Below are 12667 nucleotides of genomic sequence, written 5' to 3' on the forward strand. Positions count from 1 at the left end.
CCGGCCCCGCCGGCGCCCGGGCTCGGCGGGGGCCGTCCGACACTGGCCGGAGCACAGGCGGGGTCTCCGCCCAGGGTCCGGCGGCCTTCGCCTTGGACTCCACGCCCCCGCTGGCCCGACCGTCCTCGCCCAGTAGAAAGGTGGGATTTATCCACGGAAACCTTGACCCTAATTAGCGTCTTTCTAAGACCGGGACGGCTAGAAAGGACCTCAGCTTCTTCTATCCTACGAGGATGGATCTGCAATCTCCAGGCAGTTTCTCCTATTTTCAATTAAAAGAAAAGAAAAAGACTTCACCCAGCTGCCCTGATCCACTGCTTCCTCTCTGCTAATATCCTCACTTGTGTACAATGCCAGGGGACAGGGCAGTACAGTAGTACAATGGATAGTGATAATATCCGGCTTGGAATATGGCCTTGCCTGTTTTTTACCTGTGTTACCTTGAGTAAGTCACTTAACTTCGCCCAGCCTCAGTTTCCTGAGATACAAAATGGGGGTTAATGCCAGCAGCATAGGTTTGATTTGCAAACCGAAGGTTTTACACAAGGACAGGAGCGAAAAGCTCATGTACGTGACAGTCATGTGTTCTTGTGACCATTGAGACATGGGAGAGAGGATTTTAACTTGTGGGAGTGTGTGGTGATTTCTACGCCTGCTGACAAAGCCAGGGACCATGGTCTTTCCTTCGAACTTCATTTCTCCCCTAACCACTGGGTGATCAAGTTTCTTTGCAGCATTTCAGAAACTGCTCTTTGCAGAGAAAAAGACTAGTGTCTGTGGTGGAACCCCTTCTGGTGAAATCTGAAACTCACAAAAAATGGGATTTGCTTTTAACCAGAGAGTCAGGACATGGTGGTGGTGGTGGTGGGGGGGGGGTGTTAAAAGTCTGCAGAGGTTTCACAAAGTTTGAGAACATCAAAATCAGTCTCTGATTGGGCAAAGAGACTGGACTGCCCTAGGGTGTGATTCATGAGGTTTCCCACAGACATACCAATGGCAGGAATTTCTACCTGAAAAAAGCAGCGTGCTTTCAGGCTTTGCTGTAAGTGCTTCGATTCCTCTGAAACCCCATCAGACTTTGAAGAGGGAACAACTTGCCCATGAGTGAAAACAGAAGTAGAAATGAGCCTGCTGGGAACTGAAAGTTGGGTGACACTCCTCTTCAAGTTAAGGAACAGACACTAGTTTTACTTGTATTTGTCTCTTTTCTGCAACTCTCTGTGGTCAGAAGGAATAGGGCAAGCTTTGGGCTAAGTATTTCCAGGGGCCTCTTCCAGGGTCTCTCTGCCTGGTAGAGTCTCCACATGGCTGCTCTTGGCCACTGCTCATAGCCCAGAAGCAGCTCCACAGGGGGCTTTCCCCAACTCTTGGGCCTGCTTATCTTTGGCACCTCCACCTCCACTTCTTCCATCGTGGCATGCCCCATTTCATTGCTTCATAGTCCTTGTCACTATTAATGTATTCATTTATTTGGTTGCTTATTTGTTATCTGTCCCTTTTCCTCCTCCATGCATGGGCAGGAGGCAGGAAGGGCTGGTGACATGGTTCTGTCTCTTCAGAACCATGCTAATCTGTAGGATAACCTCTGCAAAGACATGTTGAATGGATGAAAGGGGCAAACAAGACCAGAGTTGCAGGTTTTCTTTTAATCTGCCAAATGGTATGTGGGGGGCCGAGGAGAGGGGAGCCCCCACCTTAGGGTGCAATCATGCCACAATCCCTTCTCTGCCATCTCTCCTTCCTTTCAAGATTTTTTGGCATACATGCACATGCATCTGGTGTGTTTTACAAGTCACTGGGGTCAAGACTTGAACCACACCGTCAGCCATGGGGGATCTGACTTCCTTAACTGGGCTATCGTCAGAGTTGCAGATTTGATCTGCCACTGAGGCAGGGTGGTTTGCTCCATCTTCTCCAATCTGTATCTTCCTCTTTGGTGAAGAGGCTCAAACAGGTATGCCCAGTGTGATGGAAGAAGTGCCAGACAGCTCTATTAATAATTCTGGAAAGTTAAAACTGTAAGTAATTAAGACTGTCGAATGAAGCAGCTCTAGTCTCATTGGTACAGTCCCAGTTAATTACTCCCTCCTTTGTGTATCCCCAGCATTTCTGTTCATTGACAGAACATATTTATCACATTATATTCTCACTAGCTGAGTGCCATCCTAAGTCAGACGGCAAATTCTGAATCAGAAAGAAAAGAAAGGGAGCCTACAATTATTGATCACCTACTCTGAGTGGAGTCTGAGCAAGGTGAATCTGAATTCACTTAAAGATGCAATTAAGTGCCTAAAAAACAAACAAACAAACAAACAAACAAAAACAACCTCTGGGCACTATATATTCAATGATGAAAAAGAGCTGTTCTTGGGACCAAGAGATGGTGTAATGGTTATGTCTCTGGACTCCCATGTAGTCAACCACCATGGTTCAACCACCATGGTTCAAATCCCAGACTCAGCGATGTAAAACTCAGCTAGGGGTGTGTGTGTGTGTGTGTGTGTGTGTGTCTGCGTGTGCCCAAGATCCCAAGAGGAGTATGAAGGAGTAGGAACTGAGATGTGGCCATCCCCCATGGGGGGTGATTTCTCACTCTCTCTCTCTGGCAAGTGCACACACCCTATAGCAAAAATCTCTCTTAAAAAAAAATGATCTTTTTTTTTTTGTTTTCTCTCCAGGAGAGACAGACAAGAGTGCTCTACTTAGAAAGCAGAGCAGTAAGGACTCTTATAGAGTCATGTGTAGGTACATGTGTAAGGTGTCATGGGGAGGTACAGAGTGTTGTGGGGGAGGGTACAAGAGGGAGGAAAATTCTAAAGATGTGGATGGATGCTCTTCAACCAAGCTTCAGGGAAGAGGTGGGCCCACCTAGGTTGGTGAGAGCCACAGGCCTGCCTGGCAGAACAATGAGCACATGCACTGGTGAGGCGAGGCTCTGTGTCCCCCAGACTCCCTCTGAGTCCATCTCCAGCTGCGACTCAAGGCCCTGTGTACAGAGGAGCTGTCCACCTGAAGCGCACAAACTTCTCCCCGTCTAGGGGCTTTGTCCACAGCTGTGGGATCTTGCCAACCAGGAAGTATCCAACAGATTTGGGGTAACCCTCAATCACTAGAGGACGAATGCCTCAGCCTTCCGGCCCCTCAGGCAGAACAGTTCTAAAATGTTCTCAGCAGAGTCACTCAGAGGATCCCCAGGAGGGTTAGGTCTAATTGTTCCCGGTGGTGGCAAGTCATTAACTTTCTCTTTAACTCCTCTTATCCTAAAAACACTTTCTCACTGTCTCCTGCACTTTTGCTGGGTCACCTCTCAAACAAAGTAACTGCATCTAGCCCCTTGCCTCAAACTTTGCTTCCAGGGAAACCCAATCCAGAGCTACTTTCATTCATTTATTCACAGGTTTGGGGTGAGCATGCCTATGTGCCCGAGCGAAGATGAAATGTGTGCACATAATGTGTTTGGGTAAATCTATGAGGTTCAGCATGGTCTAAGGAAAGGCTGCATGTTCAGTTATGGAAGACAGTGAGACTAAAAAGCTTTGCACCATTTTACAGCTGAGAAAACTGAAGCACCGGAATGTTGAGTAGCTTGCCCAAGACCCAGCAGTGAGTGGGGAGTTTTGGAATCCAGGCTCTCTCCCACCCACATCCGCCACCCATGCTGCTTTGACGGATGGTTACAGCAAAGGGAGAATGCTGCAGTCGAAGTCACCCGTGGGGAATGTGAAAAGAGAAGTAGAAAGAGAACCAGGGGTCAAGGGAGGAAAGTGCTTCCAAAAGGAGAGAATAACCCTCATGCCCCAGAATACTGATCCAATGAAGGTTGGAAAGCAAGTGTCTATTTCATTTGACAATTAGAAGGCTGATAACTTTTAGCAGAGCTATCTCGTTGGAGTGGAGGGATTGGAAGCCAGATTGCAGTGGGTTGAGGAGTGAGTGGGAGACAGCAAGTGTAGACAACTCTTTTCAGAAATGTGGCTGTGTAGCAAGTGGGAGTAAGAGTGGAGGAGCATCTTTGGGCTGATGGGAAGGTCCCAGTGGAGGGAGAGGTTGAAAAGAAGGGGCTGGGTTCATTGATGGAAGGGGTCCTAAGATGGGCAGGGATGGGATCTAAAATGGGCAGGAGAACAAGCCCTAGATGGAGGAGAGGGACACAAACAAACAAACAAACAAAATCAGAGCTCTGAAGTTTCATCATGAACTTACCTTCAATTTGCAAGGTTAGGAGTTAGATGTGTTCTTCAGGGCTCCCTAGTTTAATTCCTCATGAAATTCATGCTCTGGGTGATCAAATATGGATGAGTAAAAAGTCACTTCAGCCTCATGACTGGACAAGCAAGCACAAGAAGCTATTCTGACCCAAAGTAGGTTACTGAAGTAGGTAAGGCAAGGAGGTTCAGGAGAGACGTGGAAGATGGCACAGATGCAGCTGGTTGGCTGGTGAGGATGGGGCCAACAAGGAGGACAATGGCGCTCACCTGTGAGGAGGAGGAGGGTGGTATTTTTAACTGTTATAAAGAGCATAGTTAAATGCAGGGAATTTCTTGAGGAAGATAATGAGTTCCTGTTTGTGCTTTGTGCAGAGAAGGCGGTGTGGGTGGGTGGGTAAGAGGCTGAGGTTGGGCTGGGCTGGGCTGGGCTGGGCTTGAATGGGGAGGAGTGAGAGGAGGCACGGAGACTTGCATAGTTAGTGTATATGTTGGAGGTTAACACCTAAAAAGGTACTCACAATGATTTCTCAAATGCAAGGTTTCTCATTCTTGGCACGATTGACATGTTGGACCAGATAATTCCTTGATGGAGGCTTCCTGTGCTTTGTAGGCTGCTCAGCAATATTCTTGACCTCTACCCCTTGATGCCAGGAGCAACCCACACCTGACTGGGACAACCAAACATGACTCTAGACATTACACAAATGGCCCCTGGAAACAAAATTGTGCCCAGCTGAGAGCTACTGGCCTATCTTCTTTTCTTCATATCACTTTGACACTGTTGATTAAGGAGTGATCCCTTGGGTAATTTTTAGGAGACACACCAGTTCCCAGTTTTACCATTGTCATGGTTCGTGACTTGGATGACTTTCTTCCTTTGGTTTCTATTTTTTTTTTCTTTCTTAATCAGCAAAATGGAGTGTTTGTTTGTTTGTTTTGGAGAGGTTTTTGCTGTAGGGTATGTGCGCTCGCCAGAAAGACAGAGAGAGACAGAGAGACAGAAAGCAAGAAATCACCCCCCGGGGGGATGGCCATGCCGCAATCCCTTCTCCCCCATTCTCCTCTTGGGATCTTGGGCACGCACGCACATGCACCCAGCGTGAGTTTAAGCCACAAAGTCCAGGACTCAAACCACGGTCGACTACATGGGAGTCCAGCGATATAGTCATTACGCTAACTGCTGGTCCCTCTATCTTGAAATTCTTACATGAATTCTTATTTCTAAAAATTACAATAAACCAGATTTTAATCTTGATTGCTCAGATGGATTGAACAGAATGCCACTCTCTTCCCATGGCTTTACCACTTACTATTCAGATATCAGCCTTGGTTATTTCCTTGTACCTTAGCCAAGAGAAGGCAAGGGTCCTGATGTCAGTCCCATAGGACAAGAGAGAATGAGGAAGAAGTAATTCACAAGAAAACAAGGGCTTTCAGGAAGATCCTGGGAACTAAACTCTAACAAACATCTACTACAAGAGGTTCCTCTTTGGGCTAACTGGAATTTCTCGATGTGAAGAAGGAAATATTTCAGGGAAGTTGGGGAAGGGAGGAAGAAAGAAGGAAAGTTGGAGTTAGCAGACATGAACACACAGAGTCTGGTGGTCAGGAATCTGCACTGTTGCGGAGTTAGCCTGGGTTTAAATTCTGGCTCAACCACCTACTAAAGGTGTTATTTTATCCAGTAACTGAAAGTGTTAAATTTCAGTTTTCTGGCTATAAGTTTAGGATAATAAAAAAATACCTATCTCATAAGGTTGTTATGTGGATTAAGTAACATAAGCCATATGAGAGTGCTTGGTCTTTCCGCCATCTTTCTGTGCTGCCATAACGGTGCACATGAATGTCCTGGCCGATGCCCTCAAGAGCATCAACAATGCTGAAAAGAGAGGCAAACGCCAGGTTCTTATTAGGCCGTGCTCCAAAGTCATTGTCCGGTTTCTAACTGTGATGATGAAGCATGGTTCCATTGGCGAATTTGAAATCATTGATGACCACAGAGCTGGAAAAATTGTTGTGAACCTCACTGGCAGGTTAAACAAGTGTGGAGTGAGCAGCCCTAGATTTGACGTGCAACTGAAAGATCTAGAGAAATGGCAGAATAATCTGCTCCCAGCACGTCGGTTTGGTTGCATTGTACTGACAACCTCAGCTGGCATTGTGGACCATGAAGAAGTAAGACAGGAACATACAGGTGGGAAAATCCTGGGATTCCTTTTCTAGGGATGTAATACACATAAGCAAATAAAATGCCACATTGGAAAAAAGAAAAGAAAAAGAAAATGCTTGAACACATAAACATTCAGCATTTTTTTCTTTTTTTAAAAACATTGTGACATCAGCATTTTAATAATCACTATTTTACCATTGTCATGGTTCGTGACTTGGATGACTTTCTTCCTTTGGTTTCTATTTTTTTTTTCTTTCTTAATCAGCAAAATGGAGTGTTTGTTTGTTTGTTTTGGAGAGGTTTTTGCTGTAGGGTATGTGCGCTCGCCAGAAAGACAGAGAGAGACAGAGAGACAGAAAGCAAGAAATCACCCCCCGGGGGGATGGCCATGCCGCAATCCCTTCTCCCCCATTCTCCTCTTGGGATCTTGGGCACGCACGCACATGCACCCAGCGTGAGTTTAAGCCACAAAGTCCAGGACTCAAACCACGGTCGACTACATGGGAGTCCAGCGATATAGTCATTACGCTAACTGCTGGTCCCTCTATCTTGAAATTCTTACATGAATTCTTATTTCTAAAAATTACAATAAACCAGATTTTAATCTTGATTGCTCAGATGGATTGAACAGAATGCCACTCTCTTCCCATGGCTTTACCACTTACTATTCAGATATCAGCCTTGGTTATTTCCTTGTACCTTAGCCAAGAGAAGGCAAGGGTCCTGATGTCAGTCCCATAGGACAAGAGAGAATGAGGAAGAAGTAATTCACAAGAAAACAAGGGCTTTCAGGAAGATCCTGGGAACTAAACTCTAACAAACATCTACTACAAGAGGTTCCTCTTTGGGCTAACTGGAATTTCTCGATGTGAAGAAGGAAATATTTCAGGGAAGTTGGGGAAGGGAGGAAGAAAGAAGGAAAGTTGGAGTTAGCAGACATGAACACACAGAGTCTGGTGGTCAGGAATCTGCACTGTTGCGGAGTTAGCCTGGGTTTAAATTCTGGCTCAACCACCTACTAAAGGTGTTATTTTATCCAGTAACTGAAAGTGTTAAATTTCAGTTTTCTGGCTATAAGTTTAGGATAATAAAAAAATACCTATCTCATAAGGTTGTTATGTGGATTAAGTAACATAAGCCATATGAGAGTGCTTGGTCTTTCCGCCATCTTTCTGTGCTGCCATAACGGTGCACATGAATGTCCTGGCCGATGCCCTCAAGAGCATCAACAATGCTGAAAAGAGAGGCAAACGCCAGGTTCTTATTAGGCCGTGCTCCAAAGTCATTGTCCGGTTTCTAACTGTGATGATGAAGCATGGTTCCATTGGCGAATTTGAAATCATTGATGACCACAGAGCTGGAAAAATTGTTGTGAACCTCACTGGCAGGTTAAACAAGTGTGGAGTGAGCAGCCCTAGATTTGACGTGCAACTGAAAGATCTAGAGAAATGGCAGAATAATCTGCTCCCAGCACGTCGGTTTGGTTGCATTGTACTGACAACCTCAGCTGGCATTGTGGACCATGAAGAAGTAAGACAGGAACATACAGGTGGGAAAATCCTGGGATTCCTTTTCTAGGGATGTAATACACATAAGCAAATAAAATGCCACATTGGAAAAAAGAAAAGAAAAAGAAAATGCTTGAACACATAAACATTCAGCATTTTTTTCTTTTTTTAAAAACATTGTGACATCAGCATTTTAATAATCACTATTTTCAAACTACTGAATAATGAATGAAGGTTTAAGACTAAACTATCACACAAGACTTAGAAAGTTCTCAAGGGCTTTTTTTCCTTTCTTTTTAAAAATCTCATTTGAAAGAGCTAGAGAAGGGTCCAGTGGAAAGAGAAAGAAGTGTGTGGTAAGTACTGAATTGGGAACACCTGTTTTACATCCTCAACGTGAGCTTGTCTGTTCACAAAAAGGTTAATGACCGGGTTGGGGCTGCCATGGTCAAGACACTGAGGATGGTGCTTCTCCCCGAAAAACTGGCCACCATGCTATACCTAGTCAGTATCAATCCTGAAGCTGCTCCTTAAACCCAAGTCACAGGAATGTGAGACACCCTGAGGTCTTTCCCATCACGGTTAAAAACCTTCTCTGCAAAAGCTCAACCTGAAAGGGTCTTGTAAGATGAACACTCATTGGCATTCCTCCAAAGCTGCTGAGCATCAGGGAAAATGCTTTCTGTTCTTAGGTTATTAATTTTAAAAGCTTCGTATCTAGCTATAATGGAGCTTTGTGATAAAAAGGGTCAGACAAATGGGTCATTCCAACAATCTCTAGGAAGTAAGGTCCTTTTCCATTTTGTGAGAAATTAATAAGGGCTTTACTCTCTTTATCACCCAGGAACCCCAGACAGCCCAGAGGAAGCCTTCCCTGACCTTTTGAGGAGGCCTCATCTATGTTCCCACAGCATCACTGGATCAGTGTTGGTTGTGCCTTCACCAAGGGCACCTGTCTCTCCTCTCTAGCCCCTGAGGGCAGAGACACTCTTATTCATTTCTGCACCCCTAGCACCTATCAAAGTACCAGACACACACGTGTGTTTTCACCATCTCTCAATAATGAATGCCTACATCCTTTACAAAATACTCATCAGCCATTTGTGATAACTTGTTCACTTCCTGAGTGAGAAAAAATGGGCAAGGAGGCTTCCCGAGTGGGCTTCTCCAGCTGGTATGTTGTCCAGGGTGGAAGTGATTGTGTGTTAATAACGTAACAATGCTGAGAAAGAACTCTGCCTGGCCCTGCTCTGATGACTCTAATGGCACTTTCCCATGAATATCTCAAAACTATGAGATAAGACTATTACTACAAGGAGTTGTCAAAAAGCTCATGGAAACTGCATATTATGAAAGACCTACTAATGGATTTTAAATATCTTTTACACCAAAATAAACTTAGACTTCAGACTTTTTGAAGTCCCCTCCTACATGCATTTTACAGATGAGAAAACGGGCTCAGAAAAGTTGCACCTTACCTGTCTGTGCGATGATTCACTATTACCCCCAGGCTCTCTGGCTGCAAACTGAACTCCAGAAGCCAATATAGGGCACAGAATCTAAACTCTCCAAACCTTAGGGATTTTTTGGTATATCTGAGCCATAGAGTTATACAGTAAAATAAAAGATCTCTCTACTCTGGGCCTATTGTTTCAGAAAACATAGAAGATACTCCCCTAGTGGTTTTGTAAATAGTCCTTAATTGAACTCAGCACTGATATCATTACCACCAAGTTCTGCAATTAGCCAGCCTGGAGATTGCTTGCAAGGTTGCAGTTACAGAGATATTTACATATCCATGTTTTAACTCTAGGCAAAACTTTCAGCCTATAAATTGCTTATCCCATAATCATAGCTGCTCAGAAGCTGCCTGGGGCTGTTTCAGGGGAATGAGAAATGGAGAGGTTTTCCCAAAGCCAGCTGTTGCCACCCCAGAATAACAACATTAACAATTACAAGCTAACATTTGTACAGTCCTTTAAAAATTACAAATGCATTCTCATACGGTGGCCTCCTTGGTTTTAGATTCCACAATAGTGGGGAGGACTCACGTGAGGGCTCCTATTTTAAAGAACCTCCCAGAAGCCTCCTCCAGGGCTATAACATAGTCTTTCATTCAACAAATACTCAGTGAGCACCCACTATATGCTAGGAACTGTACTACATGCTGCAATGTAATAGTGAACAAAACAGATGTACTTTAAAGCTGAAAAGTGGGAGACAAAGGCCATAATCAAATAATGTATGCAGATAAATGTAAAATTACAACTTTATAGAGAGGTTAAAAGTCCAATTATAGCCTGAAATGAAGATTTTTAATTAGGGAAAACTTTTCTGAGCTGTGATGAATAAAAATTAACTAGCAAAGAAAAAAAAGAGTGTTTCATGCAGAGGGAACAGCATGTGTAAAGGCCCTAGGGCCAAAGAGGGTGTATCAGGTTTTGTTGCATAACAAACCATCCCAAAATGTAGTGGTTTAAACAACAGCCATACAGTCCTTAATTTCATGGACTCATAATTTTGGTAGAATCAGATGTATAATTTTCCTCTGATCTAAAGTGGGTTCACTTATATACATACAATCAACTTCCTGGTTGACTAACATGGTGTATCTCTGTTTTATGTGATGTTCATTATCTAGCAAGTTAGTATGGCTTTGTTGCTGTAACAGCAGGGTTCTGAGAGGAGCAAGAGAGAAATCTGCCAGGCTGTTCATAGCCTTGGCTCAGAACTTGTACATCCTCATTCCTGCCAAATGCCGTTGGTCAAGACTTTCATAAAAGGAATCAACAGGGTACAGACTCTTATATATTGAAGTTATTTTCAGGGTGTTCTAGTCTAGATAACAAATATGTGTATACCTGATATTCGAATGAATGGAAAGATGCAATACACCACTCATGCCTGTCATCACTATCAGCAGTCGATGGGATATTATACTAATGAACTGAAACAGGTTTCTCCACCTTGGGTTCCTTTAAATCCCACATCTGTACCTCCTCTAGGGTAAGGTCAGAGAGGTCGATCTAAAATTGAAAGCCACATCTAATCCACCAGGAAAGGCTATTTATTGTACAATACAGATTCCTGCCCTCCATCCTGGATTCACTGAATCAGAATTTCTGGGCTAGTAAACTGGGATCAATATTTTTTTAAAGCTAACTCAAGTAGTTCGAAACAACTGATTCAACTTTTGGGAGCCACTAGCTGCAAAGTAGACCAGACTTAAGTTTTGCAAAATAGATTCTCTAGCCTTTGATCTCATCTGCTCAGACACTTCATTGTTTTTCAAAGTTCCAGTCTTTCCTCCCTGAGTGAGAGAGACAGAGAGAGAGAGAGAGAGAGAGAGAGGCATTCTCATCAAGGTCCTGACTCTGTGGTCCACCCCCAGCTTCAACCATCCCACGATCATGGGCAGGCACATGCTCAGAATACTCAGAGAGGTCTCCAGATGAGAATCCAGAACCCTCCCAGTGGGTCTACCTCACAGAGTAGTATGGTAGTAAGCCACCATCAGGCCCTGATGTTACGATCTTTAGGAAATGGTTCCAATCTTCCCTCTGCACCACCTTCAGAACTGATGTCTTCTTCTTTATGAACTCACTATATCTTGTACAGACCTTCATTTTTATTAAAAATGTATTATTAAAACTAGTTTACATATCTGCAATATTCTCCTCCTTCCCACCCCTCTTCCTCACTCCCAGATAGACTGGGAAGTCCTTAAAGGTCATAGTCAACATATTAACTTCAACATCTACTGGAAGGCCTGGTACAAAATTGATTTGAAGAGCCTAGTGTCCACTGATAGTTGAGAGGATAAGCAAAATGTGGCCTATGTAGTCAATAGAATATTAATCAGCCTTGAAATGGAAGGAATTCTGACTCAGGCCATAACAGGGATGAAACATGAGGACATTGTGTTGAGTGGAACAAGCTAGTAACCAAAGAGTAAACACTGCACAATTCCACTTACATGAGGTAGCTAGAGTAGTTAAGCTGAAAGAGACAGAAAATAGAATGAGGGTTTCTAGGAGCTTAGGGGAGAGGGAAATTGGGAATTGTTTAATGGGAACAGAGCTTCAGTTTTGCAAGATAAAAGGAGTTCTAGAGATGGTTGGTGGTGATGTTTACCCAACAGTGTGAATGTACTTAACACTACAGTTTTAAAGTACATTTTAAACAGTTAAGATGATAAATTCTATGCTATGTATATTTCATAACAATTAAAAATATAAAATAAAATGTTTAACCAATAAAAGTATGGATAATTCCTGGGCATTTGTTGAATACCTCCAAGCTTGGGACATTTCCTAACATTGACTTTGCCAGAGACCAGCTCATGTCTTCTATTAGAACTTGGATTCTTTAAGAAAATGGCTCTGCACATATTCCATGGAGCCACTGATGGGTGACAGCCAACTGAAGTTGGGCCAGTGCTGCTAGCTGCCTGTCCATCTCTGCCTGGCTCTTGAGGCTCAGTCCTTTCTCCATTTTCAATTCCATTCCTGCCTGTGATCTCAGCCTTCTTCTCACTTGCACACTTGGGTTGGCTCTGCCCTAGTGGTTATCTCTGTCTCCAGACTCCCACAACTAATAGACCCTGCCTTAGCAGACCCAGAGGACTCAGCCCCTGGGTCACCCAGGGAAAGGTCCTGGGTTCGTGTCCTGGGCCTCCCTGGGGATGCTAGGCATATGTGCGCGTGCTGGAGATACAGGCCACCCAAGACTGGGAGTGGATAGAGGCATGAAGACCCTGTCGGGAGCTTGTATCCCTCTTT

General features: G+C 44.1%; 2 pseudogenes; both read left to right on the forward strand.

The window, feature by feature from the left end:
• The first annotated feature begins 6028 nt into the window (after nt 1-6028).
• LOC106735754 (40S ribosomal protein S15a pseudogene) lies at nt 6029-6431 on the forward strand (annotated as a pseudogene).
• A 1122-nt stretch (nt 6432-7553) lies between these two features.
• LOC106735755 (40S ribosomal protein S15a pseudogene) lies at nt 7554-7956 on the forward strand (annotated as a pseudogene).
• The last annotated feature ends 4711 nt before the right edge of the window (nt 7957-12667 follow it).

This window comes from Tupaia chinensis, unplaced genomic scaffold (genome assembly GCF_000334495.1).
Source record: "Tupaia chinensis unplaced genomic scaffold, TupChi_1.0 Scaffold000513_1, whole genome shotgun sequence".
Taxonomy (NCBI): domain Eukaryota; kingdom Metazoa; phylum Chordata; class Mammalia; order Scandentia; family Tupaiidae; genus Tupaia; species Tupaia belangeri.